The 15,175-nt window shown below is 35.7% G+C and overlaps 1 protein-coding gene and 1 pseudogene across 1 annotated transcript in view; both read left to right on the forward strand.

The window, feature by feature from the left end:
* Positions 1 to 15,175, forward strand: part of ACVR2A (activin A receptor type 2A) — an 80,864-nt gene that overhangs the window by 15,835 nt on the left and 49,854 nt on the right. The window lies entirely within an intron of this gene.
* Positions 13,184 to 13,304, forward strand: LOC128591020 (uncharacterized; annotated as a pseudogene).

Below are 15,175 nucleotides of genomic sequence, written 5' to 3' on the forward strand. Positions count from 1 at the left end.
AGCTGACCCTAAGTTCTTTCTGATTCAGTGTTAAATTAGTGTTCAGTATAGATTAAGAGCTTTGAAACCAGATTGCCTGATCCTCACCTGGAAAATGGAGATAATAAGGGTCACTGCTTTATATAGTAGTTATAAAGTATAAGTGAGTTGATATTTGTAAAGTGCTTTAAATGATTTCTCATATGTAGCATTCTAAATAACTCAGTAAACTGTTTCTGGCTTTGAACTGTTTATTGAATGTGAACAAGTTATAATGTAGTGAATCCAATACTGAAGACATTCCATTATATTTAGTGAGAAACTGTACCTTTGCAGATGGCCATGCTTTGTTTAGTATGCAAAGTACTTATTTTATTTATAATATTTATATTATTTATTTGACTCTGGTTTAATTTTAGAACATGAGTTGGTATTCAAGGAAGAATACTAACATTTCCGATTATGTAATTTAGCAGTAATTGTTTCATATAAAAATTGGGGGGGAATCTTTTTCTAAAAACAAAAGAGAGTGGAATAAAGTGTCATTCAGTAGTATTCCGGTTGAGCATCCCAAAGCCCCAAATTCGAAATGCTCCAAAATTTGGAACTTTTTGAGCAACAACATGATGTTCAAAGGTTTGGGATACTTAACTGGTATCCAAATGTGAAAAAAAAAATCTGAAATCCAAAACACTTCCGTTTGATAACCTCCATTCTTAAATGAGAGCACCTCAAAACCTTCTTTCCCAAATGAGATAAAGAGGAGCGGGTATGTTAGGAGAATAACTGAAATTTCCAGAAGTGTGTCTTGCTTTATCTTCTCAGCATCTAAGTATCAGCATTCTGGATGAAATACAGGGTGAGCATAAAGTTTGTGTGTGATTTAAAGTAATTTAACATAGTAAATTGCATACGAACTTGATGTCCACTTGCATTGCCCACTTACTGATGCTTTGTAGATTTCTAAGTGATTTCATGTCTGTTTCTGTTTGATCCTGTTTGCACCTATTTGAATAGGTCTGTGTTTTGTTTGTATTAACTCAAACAGATAATACAGGTATCATTTGCCTATGGTCACTAATAAGTAGAGCTAGAATTAAAACCCTGAATTTCCAGTTCAGTATTGTTTTGTAGAAGTAAAAAATGATGCTTACTGGCATTTAGAGTGTCCTCCTCCACCTTCTCCTATCCCTAATGGGGGAAATGTTTGCATTAATTTATAGAGTTGGTTGTTTCTCAGATAATCTTTGTACTGCACTTAAAGAAACCAGGGGAGCCGGAAGTAGCAGTGCAGCAATAGGAAGCACCAAGTGAGCTGTAATCCTAGGGCAGATGTTGTTTTGATCTTGCTTGGCTAGCTTGGTGGCAGCCATAAATCTATATGTGTTAATTGTTGCCTGAAGGAAATTTGTAGGTAAATCTTGCCCTTGATTGCTGCAAAAGTGCTTTTCTCAATCACTGTTGCTTTTGATTAAGAATGTTTAAAATTGTTTTCCTAATGGGCCATTGTTAGATGTGTCTCATTCCACATGTGCAATAATGTAAAATTTTACATTAATGCATTTCTTGGTCAAAATTGGAACTGGCTAGTTTTGTCACAGCCTGTTATCTATAACAATAATATTACTAATGAATACCATTTTTTAAAACTGCCATTGTTAACAACCACTACACTCATAGCATGCTCTGGACTAAGTGCTTATAAGTTTTAGTGCAAATGTGAAAAGCTTGCCCTACACGATAAATATTATTTTATAGAAGAGGAAACTGAGACTCGGTAACTACTTGCCTAAGGCTTTGTAACTAAGTAAGCAGCAGAGGTGGGGTCTGCAGGGCTAAATCTTCCTATTGAATCAAATATTCTAAAACATATTAAAATTTGAGTTACTAATTCTAGGGCACTGTGACTTTCTTTGAAGCTGTTCTTCCACAGTTCTCCACTCCTAAACCCCTCTAACACCAGCTGCAGTTGCTAGCACCCCTTGAAACCTATGCTGTGGTTAAAATAGAATGCTGAGTTATCAAATTGAGATGTTGATGTTCCCTGTGACTGATAAAGTAGAACTTTCTCTACCTCTGAAATGAAAGCACAGTTGACCTTCGAATAGTGTGGAGGATGAGGGGTGCCAACCCCCACCCCCACAGTAAAAAAATCCAAGAATAACTTTTAACTCTCCTAAAACTTAACTACTACTATTTCTGTTGATTAGAAGTCTTACCAGTAACATACAGTCTAATAACACATATTTTGTATGTTATGTGTATTACACAGTATATTCTTGCAAGGAAGCTAGAGAGAAGAAAATATTAAGAAAATCATGAGGAAGAAAAAATATATTTACTATTCATTAAGTGGAGGTGGATCATCAGAAAGGTCTTAGTTCTCAGTGTTTTCACTTTGAGTAGCCTGAGGAGGAGGAAGAAGAGGAAGAGTTGGTTTTGCTGTCTCAGGTGGAAGAAAATCCACATTAGTAGATGATATGGTTCAAATGTACTTTGTTCCTAGGGTTAGTTGTAATTGTTTGTCCACGGCTGTTTAAGGGCTGAGAAGCAGAAGTTGTTTCTTTTGGTTATATAATGAGCCAGAATCAGAACTAGATCAGTTCATTTTCTCTGATCACCACTTGAGTAAGTAGGCAATCAAATGTTCAGAGTAAATGTATTTTCTTAAAATGATGATGATACCTTGATTCAGAGAAATTGAATTAATTTAAAATTTGCTCATGTAGAGGAAACAAATTCTTTTTGAACCATATTTAGAAAATAATTAAATGGCAGTGGTCATTAATTGTTTACTTGGTGCCTGTTGTACATTCTGGATGGTTGAGGAAGAACATGTTAGATAAATATGATTGGGTTCTGGCTTTAGAATTTGTGGTTCCTTTGGCACATTCATATTAAGACAGATTGATAAAAAGATACATAGTTTGATTTTCTAAATCCAGCGACCTCAATTTTCTGTTACTATAACTTTTAAGATATTGGTTAGCTTAGAATATGAAGAGAATAAGAAGAAAGGAAAATCCCTTATTTCTGTGTTTTTTAGACTGTAGAACAGGGGTCCTCAAACTGGGCCACATGAGGCGGTGTGATTGTATTTGTTCCTGTTTTGTTTTTTTTACTTCAAAATAAGATATGTGCAGTGTGCATAGGAATTTGTTCAGTTTTTTTTTTTTTTTTTTAAACTATAGTCTGGCCCTCCAGCGGTCTGAGGGACAGTGAATTGGCCCCCTGTTTAAAAAGTTTGAGGACGCCTGCTGTAGAAGGTAGCAAATGAGTGGTAGAGACAGGTAATAAATCCATGATTTGAATTTACGTGACTGAACTTATAGAAAAACTAATATCATCGTATTAGTTATAATTTCCATGATGATTAAACAATCCATTTAAATGTTGCTAAAATCAACCAACAATTAAGTGGTACCTACTGTGTGTGTCTCTTTAGTTGTCTCAGAAACTAGTCACTTTGGAATGATGATAAACCTTACAGTCTAAACATAATACACCTTCTATATGGAAACATATGACACATTGATTACTAAAATTGATGTCTGGTGCCAAGGGACATTTATGTTTTTTTTTTTAGGAGGCTTTGGTTATCTTCTAGAACTTTGCTAGGGATGCATTCAGTGCATTCAGAGTGTCCAACAGTTTTTCTTCTCTGCCACACATTGGAAGAAAAAAAGTTGTCATGTGCTACACATTCAATACACAAACACTAATGAAAGCTGATGAGAAAAAAAAAGAAAAAAAGGTCTGTGCATAATTTTCATAATATCTTGCCATCACAGACAGATAAGCAAAAAGTCCTAACATAATCTCCATGTAACCTATGGGCTACCGGTTGGGCATACCCCCCCCCCACGCCTCGTTTCTTCCTGAATTGATTGTTGCTAAAATTAGTAAAGCCCTATGAGGATAGAGGGATTGTGGCCCCTCAACTTTTATCACTGCAGTCCTGTCTAGGTCTCAATAAATATCTGCTGAATAAATTCATGTGACTCTCCTTTTATCTTCTTACTGTCCAGTTTCCCAGTGTCTTTCTTTCTCTTTTTTCTGTCTTTCTTTTTTTTTTGAGACAGAATCTCTCTCTGTTGTCCCGGGTAGAATGCTATGGTATCATCATAGCTCACAGCAACCTCAAACTGTTGGGCTGAAGTGATACTTTTGCCTCAGTCACCTAGTAGCTGGAACTACACACCCTCCACAACTCTCACCTTATTTTTCTATTTTTAGTGGAGATGGAGTCTTGCTCTTGCTCAGCCTAGTTTTGAACTCCTGAGCTTAAGCAATCCACCTGTCTTGGCCTCCCAGAGTGCTAGATTACAGGTGTGAGCCCAGTTTATGTCTGTTTCTTAAAATGGCTCCACATCTGTACCGTTCTTTCTTCAGCCCAATCTTAACTTGAATTAGTGACCTAATTCCCTCAAAGATTAATGATTTTCTAATTGTCTAATATAAAGGACTTTGTTAAGTAGGTTTGGTTCTGATTTTTCTGTAAGGTTAATGCTATTGTCTGCCTTATAGCTTAGATAACTTTCTAAATTTGTTCCCTTTTAGCTTGGTAACTTGCTACTCAGAATGGCTTATTAAAAGCTGTAAATGGTTTATATATTTTTTTCTTTGCATATGCTCTTCCAGGTTATTTGTAAAAATGTTGAAATTGATTTTGCATCATTCATAAGGGAGGTTGCCTTTTGCTTATTCCCTTAAGCCAGTATCTAATTTATGATTACAAGACCCTCTAGTTGTGTGTAGAAGTGTGATGTTGTGAAGCTGTGGAAAGAAATCTAGGGATTGAATGTTTGGGGAACTATTAGACAAGATTAGGTTAAAGAGGGTAATAGTTTATAGGGTAACAGCCAGTTAAAAGGGATGTGCCTTTTATTATAGTGCTGTAGAGGAAACAGAAAGCTGTGGCCTATGCTTATGCACTAGTTGAAGAGAGAGTTCTATATATAAATCAACAGTAAATGTTACAATATAGTTTATATTTAAATGCTAAATTGCATGAGAAACCAGCTGAATACCAGCTGAGTAACTAAGAAATCCAGGACAAAGAAAAATCAAGAAGCAAAGTAGCCTGGAAAGCTTCATGAAGGAAATGGGACTTCTGCAGTGAACCACGAATGATGAGTTAAAATTTTAGATAGCTGGGGAAGTGGTTGTGGTGGAGAGTAAGAGGTTGGGGGCAGGGAGGTGAGGGTAGGGGCATGAAGTAAGATAGGTTAGAACAATGAGAATGGCATATTTGCAGTGTGGGGGTTAGAATTGGCCTGGGAGATAAGGTTAAGAGGATAAATTATTGCCAGGTTATTTCTAGGGCATTGAATGTAAAGAATTGGTATGATGTTTGGGGGAATATGAGAGATGATACATGAGGTATGGGGGGGCTATGAGAGGAGATGAGAAGTACGTGGGAAATGTCAAGGTTGTATAAGAGGAATGTGTAGGGGTGGTGGTGTGTGTGTGTTGGTGTCAGAGGGTTGTATGAGTGTATTCTCTGTAAAGCAAAAAAGTCTGAAGTAGAAGACCTTCAATATTCAGAAGTGCCCAGTGATTGTTGTGGTACTGTCATGTAGCGTAACATCACATTAAGTATTGGCTTACTTCTCCCTTTTAATTTTCTACTTGGTTATCTTGTTAACTTTCAGTCTCAAATAAGTCTACATCTACCATTTTTTGAATTAGTCTTTGGGTAAAGCATACCTTGCCAGAATGCTTAATTTAACATGGTACTTCTGATTTTTTTTTTTTTTTTTTTTTTTATGTTTGAATCTTGAGAGTAGATGTCACATTTTGTACTTTTCTTTGGCCTGTGGGCTGCCCATGGACATTAAAAGTTGGAGATCTATGTTGTAACCCTTATACCTTCAGGCCTGGTCATGTATAAAGTCACTATGCAGTGACTCTTAATACCACAGATAATTATCGTGAGTCTTTTAGTTGGAAGAACTGTTTACACTGATGTATCTCATTTCATTCTCCTGTTTAATCCACTGACTGGATCGTGACGATGACCCCATTTTTTCCTTCTTCACTTTTAATGAGTTTCCTTTTTCATTACTTCTCAGTACAGACTGCTTTCTGCATATGTGCCATTCTTTTCTCTGAGTACCCTCTTCCTTCTTTATATACTTCTTTTTATACTTTCCAAATATAGCTAGAATCTTTTTCATATACTGCTTCTTCTATGAAGCCTTTTCCAATTAATCCTGTTTATCCTTTCTTCACATTCCTCATATACTTTGTTTACCTGTAAGCACACAAATTGTATCAGTAATTTCTAAATTTTTTTATATGTTGATATTCAAAATGGGTTGCAGATTCCCCAAGGGCAGAAACAGACTCGACTATGTGTTTCTATAATATTTAGCATACTCTGGACGTTTAGATATGGTTATTGTTTGAAGCTCAGTCCCCTTTCCTGTGCCCAGAGCTCATGTGAAGAAAGGTACCTCCCTTACTGTGTGGAAAGTCCTCTGGTTCTAATGTTTGTTGAGTTCTTCTTCTTTTTTTAATGTTAAACATTTGTTAGGAAGAATTTTTCCCCTTCCTTTTGGTAATGTTCAGTAAATGCCAAAAAGTTAATATATTAATACTAATTAAATTACTTATTAAATAAGTTTTATTCTGCACTTGCCTCCTGCTAATCATTTGCTTTATATTTTGATACTTAAATTCTAAGGACTTGAAGGGACATGAAGAAGTAATTTAATTTGGTCTGCTTTTTAGTCAGGTCAGGGTTTTTATGCAAATAAGAAAATTTACAGACTAGCCTATGTGCCTCTGCATATATGATGTATGTGATTATAAATACATTTTTACATCTGTTATATCAGTATTTTGTGAACAAAAGCAAAATAAAAAGCCAAGGTGTTTGCTGTGGCTAACAACAGTATAGCAGTAGCTGCTTTTATATTGCCTTTTCAGTAATTCGCCTAGCAAGCAAAAGTGTAGGGTAGCTGCTCTTGGGTTGCCTTTTCAGTTTCAATGAATTGAGCAGATATATATTGAAAAACTCATTATATAAATATGCCACAGACTAAGACCCCTCCTTAGCCATCTGTTAAGATTTCTTTAAACAAACTTGCCTCCTACTTTTGTGGTCACCTGGAGAGCTGCATAAATTGTCATCTTCTTGCTCCTCTTCAAATTGGCATCTTGTTAATTTTTCTGCTTATTCTCTTATTTCTTTCTTCCATTTACGACTCAGTTTTGTTTGTTCTTTGGTCTTTGGCGTGAGTAGAAGAAAAACAATTGCGTGCTTACTGTATTAGGGACTCTATTTGTGAAGATTGCCTAGTTCTCTGATGTAAATTTTACCCGGTATAGCGGCAAACCTGACCACATACTTCCCATTTTCTCCTCTGAATTAGCATTGAAAAGTTGGGGCCCACAATTTGATATATATTTATTCTACCACAGTAAAATCTTAGTGATTGTCACCTTACCTCTTAAATGTGTCCCACCTACCAGTTTTGCATCTTCCTTTTCCACATTAAACATATTATGTAAAGCCCAGTTAAAGGTGAAGCATGCTTTGATGTAGAAAGCTTCTTACTGTGTTTCAGTGGACAGTGGATTTGTCGATGTTTAGTGTGTTGTGTAGTTAGTTGATTTAAAAGGGCGATAGTTTACATTGTGTAGCACTTTATATTCCCAGAGTATTTCTGAGCAAGGTTTATGGTAGATGCATTTAAATGCATCCTTTCTGAAAATTATATGATATTTTTACTTAATATATCTCCTAACATCCAGCATATTTTATGTGTTTGGTTTTATATATAAAAATAAAAATTTTACCTATAAATACTTTGTGATGAAACATTATTTTGGATTTTTTTTTTCTTTTTTTTGGCCGAGGCTGGGTTTGAACCTAAAACCTCCGGTATATGGGGCCAGCACCCTACTCCTTTGAGCCACAGGCGCCACCCTATTTTGGATTTTTGTATTGGATGAACTAGTTGACATAGCTTTGAGGAGATGATTGAACAGATAGAGTAGGGATGTTCTAAGAAGACCTTCTATGGCATGTGTTGTAATGAGGACACTGGGCCAGTCAAGATTAGAGGACTATATGGAGTGTCTAGAGCAGTGCTGCAAAAGAAATACGATGCAAAGCACAAATGGGAGTCATAATATGAAATTTTAGATTTCCTAGTAGCTATATTAAAAACTTGTTTTAAAAAGTGAAATTAATTTTATAATGTATTTGATTTAACTTAGTATATGCAGACTATCATTTCAGCATGTAATCAATGTGAAAATTATTTTATCAGTATAGAAGTTATTAATGAGCTTTATTGGCACTAAGTTTTTGAAATCTAGTGTGTATTTTACATTTATGGCACATTTCAATTCAGATTAGCCACATTTCTAGTCTTTAGTAACCCCACGTGGCTGTGGGCTACTGTATTGGACAGCTGAAAGAACATTTGGTGAAATTGTGATGATGCCATGAAGTTGGGGAAAACATAAGAGGAGCAGATATGAATTTCCAAGGTAGACCTTTTGAAGGAAATTCTGTATGAAATGGTATATTTGTGGTTTTAGGAGAGAGTCAGAAACTGATATGAAACAGCTTTGGTGGATGATGGTGAAATCATTTGGAAGATGAGAACAGCAGAGATTCAAAAGAAGATGTGAAAATAGGAAATGGCAGAACTTGACAATAGCCAACCAGTATTCTAGAAGAAGACCAAAGTGGATTATCATTTTAGGAAAAACATCTTTCCCCAACCAAGGGCTTTTTAGCCTAGGTTATATCATTACATAGTTTGGAGAAGAGAGGTAGTTATTCATAATGATACCCAAGAGAAACCATTGAGATCAGCAGATAATATTGATTACAGGGGAATAACGTGGATAGCAAGGACATACAGAGGATGATTTATGCTATAGTAGACAGGAAGAGCCTGAGGTAAATGATTGATTTTTGTGAAGTAAGAACCGGACAAAGTTCTTGGTGACTTAAGAGCAAATGAAAGATAATGCAGAATACTATATCATAATTTATTGCTTAGTGAATAAGAGGACCTAGGGATAGGGACCTTGGCCACAGTACATAGTATGGTTAAGAGTTCATGCTTTTATTTTAGTCCATTCCTGACCTGATCACTTAACTTTGTATTCCTTGGCAAGTTACAGCCATTCAAGCCTCAGGTTCGTCATCCATAAAATGGGCATAATTAGTATCTACTTCATAGAATTATATGTATTAGATGAGATTATGCATGCAATGACCCTGACTGGCATGACACATCTTCCTGTTATTCCTCTTAGTTTGGGATATCCAGAGGGAGAAGAGGAATTGCTGTGATGTTTTCTTGGAGTATGTGTTCATACCACATCTTCTAAGCTGTTACGCCTTAAAGCAGTTTCAGATATTAGCTTGGTGAAACTTGTTGATTAGTAGTTGATGAAAATTTCTTTACACATAATTCCTATTAAGAGTTCCTATTAAGAACTCCTATTAAGAGGAGAAAGAACTTTCTAAGTCTCATTTTGTGATTAGTGTTGATAGTGAAAAAGAGAACGGAAGTCTGAGATTGAGTGCCAATTCCACCATATAATGCCCTAATCACTTCATCTCCTTGGGACTTACTTGAGAGTGGATTGAGTGTTTCTCAAACTGGTTTGAGGACCTTCCCACCTTAAGAATCACTTTGAGTACTTGATACAAATGCATAGTCTTGGGCTCTCTTGACCTATTGAATCAATTTCTGAGGGTAGAGCCAAGAAAGTTTTATTTTGCACTCAAGTATCACATCCAGTTAGAGAACCACTACAAAGGATGCTTTTTGAAATTTGAATCTACTTATTGTATTAGGTCTGGAGTTGGGGTTTGATAGGAATAATGATATCTATTCCCTATTTTACCTGTAGGATTGTTGTGAAGATCTAGGTTTAAGTGAAAAGATATTTAAATTCCAGATTCCTGTAGGTTGTGATATCTAAAGGGCAGTGACTTTTTTCTATAATGGTTTCTCTAGTAGGTGAATCTTTGTAGATCATAGTTCTCATTAAGTAGATTTTTTTTGGTTTTGTTTTGTTTTGAGGCTAGGGTGTGGTGGCATGATCATAGCTCGTTGTAACCTCAAACTCTTAGGCTCAAGTAACAATTCTCTTGCCTCAGCCTCACTAATAACTGGGATGACAGGTAGGTGCCACCATACCTGGCTAAGAGAAGAGGTCTCATTGTGTTGCCCAGACTAGTCTTGAACTCCTGGCCTCAATTGATTCTTCCACCTGGACCTCCCAAAGTGCTCTGACTATAGGTGTGAGCCACTGGCCCCTGCCTCATTAAGTAGTTTTTTTTTTTTTTTTTGGATAGAGTCTCACTATGTCGCCCTTCACAGCTCACAACAACCTCAAACTCTTGGGTTTAAGTGATTCTCTTGCCTCAGCCTCCCAAGTAGCTGGGACACAGGTGCCTCCCACAATGCCTGGTTATCATTAAGTAGTTTTTGATGCAAGATTTCCTATCTGCAAAATTATGAGCTTATTTTTATCTCTGTCATCCTTGCTTAAATTTTGCTTTTATTAGTAGGACTATAGATACTTAAACCAGATGAATGTATTATTTAAAAGAAAGAATAATGTCTGTTCTAAATCTTAAACTTAGAAATAAGAAATGTTTTTTTCCCACAATCTCTGTGACTCTTGATTGTTTAAAGTAAATTGTCTTATTAAAGATTATCTGTAGTGCACTTTTATACTCTATCAACCCCTTCTTCCCTCAACAACAAACAAAAAACCAACCTAGAACATAAAGCCACCCCACTATAAGGCTATTTTCTGAGGATAAAATATAATCCTCAATTTTCTCCATTTTCAGAGAGGGTAGACTATAATTGAGTACTGTAACTACTTTGTATTAGTTAACAGTATTTCATGCTTAGAAAACATTTTTAGGGTGGTGCCTGTGGCTCAGTGAGTCAGGTGCAGCCCCATATACTGAGGGTGGTGGCTTCGAACCTGGCCCCGGCCAAACTGCAACAAAAAATAACCAGATGTTGTGGTGGGCACCTGTAGTCCCAGCTACTCCGGAGGCTGAGGCAAGAGAATCACCTAAGTCCAAGAGCTGGAGGTTGCTGTGAGCTGTGATGTCGCAGCACTCTACTGAGGGTGATAAAATGAGACTGTCCTCTAAAAAAAAATTTTTTTTTTTTTATTTAATCCTCACACATTTCTTTTTATTTCCCTCTGGAAATGTAAAAAGCAGCTTATAAAAAAGGCAGAATCCCATACTGAAATCACACTTTTAGAGAATTTGTTTTAGTGGGTCTAGAGCAAGCCTGGAAATCAGCATTTTGGTGATTTTTTTGTTGTTTTTGGAGGTCTTGCACATTGAGAAGTATTGCTCTGTGTTTCTTACTGTCTCCAGAAGCATAAGTTGTAAGCACTGGCTACATAACATAAATTAGAAATAGTGTGCTTCCAACTTGAAAATGAGCAGACAAATGCTGCACATCAGAACTTCATGTGTGATTGTGTATGTTTTCCATAGGAGCTCAAGATACTGTTAACACCACGTGCCATACATGTGCCACACAACTCCCCTACCAACTGCAGGTTACAACTGTTTGGTATTATAGAAAACCATTACAAAAGAAAAATCATAGGATGATATGGCTGGTTATCATCCTATGATAAAAGATGTTCATCCTATCATCTTTCTGTTATAAAAAGAAAAATCATAGGATGATATGGCTGGTTCTCAAAGGCATTTATACTTCTCAGCCTTCCCTTTTAGGTTAAATTCAGAAATCCAGAAACATAACCAGCCATTAGAGAAAACTGTTAAGATTATGTGGCAGGGTGAATAGGGAACAGAAATGGAATAGGCAGGCAGGGAACTTCTGTTAAGAAAAGTTATTATTGATCTTTGTTGTATGTCTAGTACTGTACTTAGCATTCATCTATTAAAAGGATTAATTAATACTGGCTTGGCATTCATTCCCATGGACTATCCTCAGTTTTTGGTCCTTTTACCTGTTTTTTACATAAACAATCAACTCACTATTATTTCTGTTTTTCTTTTAATTTATCTGTTCTTTTTTTTTTTTTTTTTTTTTTGGTTTGTCTCCCTGACTTCTTGCTTTCTCTTTTTATTATATAAAATGGATGAAGGAGCTTATAAAAGAAAGTTTTGCACAGGTACAAGAGTAAGCAAAAAAAAGTAAAATTTGGTTTCATGAAACCCATTATCTTTATGTATACCAGTGTTTCTGCCTTTAAAGTATTAACCCCAACACTTCTTCTCAACTATTCACCATGGTTGCTTATTTATATGTTAAAAATGTTAATATCGAAGATTGAGATCTTGGACTGTGTGGTACCCAGGAACATAATTCTCATCACCTATCACCTGTTATTCTCTTTGTCAGATTTACGTGGCTTTTGATACCTGTCCATATGTTAAATTCCCTTTAAGCTCTTTTATTGCAGGTATTCCCTCTTCTTAATTTGTTTTTAAAAAACAAAGTTCTTCATCAGAAATTGGAGCAGGTGGGTGTAAGTGATAAACGGGGAAGAGACTGAATTCCACCAGGAATTGACCTTCGAATTTAGTGAAAGGCCATGGTTTAGAATTATTGACCTCTGACTCTTCTGCCAGCTAGTTGCTTAACTGAAAACAACTCTGATGGAGGCTCTTGTTCCCCATGCCCATTCAACTGTATTTTGTCTCCATCTTTCTATTCTGTCCCTTCTCCATCTCAGTGCACAGATACATCACTGAGTATGAAAAGGGTCAGTAGTGTGCACATTATTATTAAAGCTGCTGTGTCTCTGAATCCTTTTACTTCTGCACACATCTTGATCCTAGACTTGTATACATAGAATAGACCCGAACCTGAACATTGGCCACCAGTAGCCTGACTTAGTTCCTGGCATTCCGAAAGTAGCTTTTAACATGGAGGAAAGTGCCTTCTTATTTAAACTACTTGTATCTTTTCTTAGTATCTTTCAATGGACTACACTAGTAAAAGTTTTTTGCCTCATGTTTAAATATAACAAAGAGAAGACTGGGAATAGCTCCAGTAATGGTTATGGTTCTGTGGATCTTTGTTTTTTAAAAAATGATGGATGTAAACATTTTTGTGTAAGAGAACATAGAAAAAATTGTGGAATGACATTGAAGGTGGGTTAAACAAAAGTCACAATTCTTTTTAAGACATTTATTTTTGTAGAACATAAGTTGCTGGCTTTGGCAGCACATATACAAAAATTGGAACTGTATAGAAAACATTAGAATGGCCCCTGGGCAGGGATGACATGTAAATTCATGAAGAACATAAGCAAGGCTGTGTTACTTTGTTAATGTAACTCTTTTCTGCTATTGGATTTAAAAGTAAAGAGTTTAAGTTTATTTACTGTTTTTTAGTTCACTTTTCCAAGGTAGTCTGTCAAAATCCTAAACATAAAAAGTTTCTTTTAGTCTTAGCTTAGTAAAAAGGAGCTTTTCTGGTGGTATGTTAGAAAATAGTTTATTCACTCACACAAATTGTAAAACTTATCTTTTATTGATTATAGCTTAAGTAAATATGACATTGCATGTGAAGGTTATATTTGCGAACTTAATAAAATTTGTAGGCTAAATGTAATATACTGATATTTATATGAAAGCTTTCTGAAGGGGACTAGTCTAGACGCTTGTCTGTGTCCTATGTCTGTGTCTTGTCTGTGTTCTGCTGTAACTTTGATCTTTGATTAAAACTGTTAATGTTAAATTTATCATGCTGCTTTTCCTTTTCTTTCAAATGCATATTTCTTAACTACTAACAGAATATCATACTGAGAAATATGAATACTTACAGTAAAAGCTGTTGCCTTAGGTATGTTTTGTTCTATTAAATTGTGGTGGGAATAATCTCTTTAGTTGTGATTAAAATAATTCTTTGTGGTAATTAACATGGAACAATATTGGTCAATATTAATATAGCAAGACTATAAAATGTTGGACAAAACAATTTCTTTCAGTTTAGAAGATAAAGGAAATTTTAAAAATTATGAATATGAAAGATTTGGGTTAAATATTGTGTAACATTAAGTAAAGATGTATATGTTAATCTGATTTTATTATTCCTGCTACTACTCTTTTTATAGTATCTAGATAAACCCATATCTAAAATGACTTCAGTGATTATTGAAAGGTTTTAGAGGGAGGTATTTATCTTTAAAGTGGACAAGCATGAATTTTACAAATAAGTCTTTTACCTTTTTATTCAGGAGGGCAAGAACTATGAACTAGATCCAGATATACCTTTGCTATGGAATGCTTATCTGAAAATTTTGGTTGGCTTTCTCTGGGTTTGGGGGAAAACATACATGTTTTATGTTGCTATAACTCTGGGATTTTTAGAGAATGATTCTTAAGACAAGGCTCTCCCTTGTCTCGTATAAATTAAATAGCAGATTAGGTAGCTTTATTTTTTTAGAAGAAAAGGTAGTGGCTATAAAAATACTATGGAAGCTTAACTGATTATTTTTTTAAGAATTTGGGATCAGTAGTTTGGAGAGTAACAGATGGTAAATATATATGCATATATATTTCAGACTCACTAAATGTAATCATTATGTGCTCTCAGTGGTTTAAGAACTATTTGCAAATTCGAGATGATATTTTACATTTTTCATTTCATTGACTGGTATTTTTTCTTCATCATTGTCTTAGTCTAGTTTGTGCTGCTGAAACAATACCTGCACTGGGTCGTTAATAAAGAAAACAAATATATTCTTTTAGTTCTGGAGGCTGGGAAGTCCAAGACCAAGACAGAGGCATCTGGGGTGGGTGTTCTTACTGCAGCTAAACAGCCTCCTTCACCTCTTGTTAGGCCCACCTCTCAGCACTATTACGTTAGCAATTAAATTTCAATGTGAGTTTTTGAGAGAACAAATATTCATATCATAACAAAGTGCCAAGAATTTTGTCAATGTTTGTAGTACTCCATTATCTCACCCATTAAAGGAGTTCTGGGATAGGGAGATTGGTAAGATAGTGTATTTGATAAAATCAGGTGTACCTGCCTAAATAAACTTGTCCCACCCAGGCAGGGTCAGGTTCATGGCCCGCCCAGGAAGGGTCACACTCTTGTCCCTCCCAGGAAATAGGAATGCCACCCATCCCGGCTCCCCTAACCCTTTATATCCCTGTCTACCACGTGTAGATTGCTCCCTAGTCAGGAATGGA

This window comes from Nycticebus coucang, chromosome 7 (assembly GCF_027406575.1).
Source record: "Nycticebus coucang isolate mNycCou1 chromosome 7, mNycCou1.pri, whole genome shotgun sequence".
NCBI classification, from domain to species: domain Eukaryota; kingdom Metazoa; phylum Chordata; class Mammalia; order Primates; family Lorisidae; genus Nycticebus; species Nycticebus coucang.